The sequence below is a fragment of the Acyrthosiphon pisum genome, chromosome X, assembly GCF_005508785.2.
Source record: "Acyrthosiphon pisum isolate AL4f chromosome X, pea_aphid_22Mar2018_4r6ur, whole genome shotgun sequence".
Taxonomy (NCBI): Eukaryota; Metazoa; Arthropoda; class Insecta; order Hemiptera; family Aphididae; genus Acyrthosiphon; species Acyrthosiphon pisum.
The window spans coordinates 124,006,293-124,008,603 of record NC_042493.1 but is presented as its reverse complement, the minus strand read 5'-3'; positions in this window follow the sequence as shown (position 1 = coordinate 124,008,603).

The window sequence follows — 2,311 nt, the reverse complement described above, 5'->3', positions numbered from 1 at the left end:
AGCATAAGAGATAAAATCTGAGCCCAATGGTAATATGTCTAAAAGTAAAACAAATTGCTTTAATAGCAAATATACTTAGGAATACAGGCTGACAGACCATCTCAGCTCAGAATCGTTTTTCGTGTATAATGATTTCATATCATTAAATGTGAATTTAACACATCTATTAAAGCTACCTACTTTTGCACTGTTTAAGTGACATTTAAATGATTGATGTTTTTTAAATGCATCAATAGCTCGATACCACGCTTTAAAACCAGTACTACTAAATGCTGATTCACTGTAGCTGCTATTTATTCCATTACCTTTAAAGCAGCGACAAGGGAAACAAAATGCTGTGTCAGAAGCATCACTATACTCCAACCAACTGAAAATATCATACCAGTTTTTCTGAAATGACCTTTTTTTTAGAGTTTTGAAGTGACCGTGGATAAAGATCTAATATAGGGTTGTAACGTCCTTTCAAAATTCGATTTTGGAACTCTAAGCGTTCCTTTGAAAATTGATTAACCGGATCATATACATTTACCATATTAACTTTAAACAAAAAAAGATATAATTAATAAATATATACCTAATATAATTAATAGGCTACTAAAAATACATACCATCATCACTATCTAGTTCCTTATGTTCACTTTTCGTTGTGCCGTCGGATATAGAATTTGTTGAGTTAGCTGCACTAGCTATTGACAGAAAAATTAAAAACATTAAAAAAAGTTTGTTAAATTAATTGTTTTTTAATAAAATTACATACCATCATCAATATATAGCTCCTCATTTTCACTTTTCATTGTGCCGTCAGATATAGAATTTGTTGAGTTTGCTGAACAAGCTGTAGAATCAATAACATAAATAAATTTAAATTATTTTAAATTATATTTACTATTTAAAATAACTCATTAAATTAATTAAATTTCCCGAGTCTATCTAGACTTTTGATAAATGATTTATTTCTTACATTAATAATTACTAAAAAATTTATTACTTACAGCTTTGAAAATTGGATGAGATGGAGCTTGATGTAAAATAATTTTTTATTGAACATTTACTTTTAATTTTTAATAGTTCTGCTTCTTTACAGGCTCTACGTTTTCTGTTTTCGCAACCACTTCGTTGACTAGACATGTTTTAAGTTCTTTATTTAATACAACTTACACAACACCCGAAATATTAACAAGAATAATATTAATTATAATAATTTCTGATCAAATTATTATTTCGCGGCATTATAATTTATAATATAAAAATATTACAACAGTAAACACGGAACACTAAAACTGAACAGACAAGTGACAACAGTAAACCGTTATCATCCCGATTAGATTATTGGTGGGACAGTTTATGGTGTTTCATTGAAAGCGAATAATTATAAACGCATGGGTTTTTCCGTGGAGCAGTGCGTATGCGTCCACGAGCCAGCTGGTGCAGGTCCGCATTCCGATTATTTTAAAACGATAGTAATAAGTTATTTGTAATATAATAATTAGAGCCCGGATTTATATGCATTTAAAAAGTGTCTAAATATGCAATTATATGCCATATGTTAAACATTATAAAATGTAATTTTTTTAAAAAAAAAACACATTTTTACACCAAGGAAAGTAGTAGGTACCTACTAAATATTATATCATAAGTAAAAGGTTAAAGAATATTTAAATAGTTAAACATTTAATACTTTAAAAACCAAAATGCAATATTTTATAATCTTCATTTTTTCATATTTTAAATTGTTTAAAATATAATGTCTACAACACTCAGACAACTAAAAAAAAGAATCAAAATAAAAACAATAAAATCGTCTATAATTAATATTATTCGTTATAAAAAAAAATTGTAAAATTGAGTTACTGCCTTATTCGTTGCGCACATCGAAGTAAAAACATAGTATATCGAAATGCGGGTGTATGTGAATTATTGTTGTTAATATAATATTGTCTATACGTTCTCCGTTCTCATGAAGTGTTGCAAAAATGGAGATATTTTAAGAATATTCTTGTAAGAGAGTTTGTTGTTAACGATTTTTTTCTCTTTTAAAATAACTAAAATATATTTATCTTAAATAAAATAGGCAATTTATTAAAAACCCATTAAATATGCATGTTTATGCATTTATGAACCGATATGCAATAATCCTCTAAATATGCAATACCTATAAAATTTGGTGTTTAAATTCAGTGTGAGATGAATCGTGGACATTTTAGAACCCCCTAGACGTGCATACACTTAGTACAAACATGCAAATGCATATAAATCCGAGCTCTAATAATAATCAACTATTACTATAATAGTCATGGTACCCACATAATGT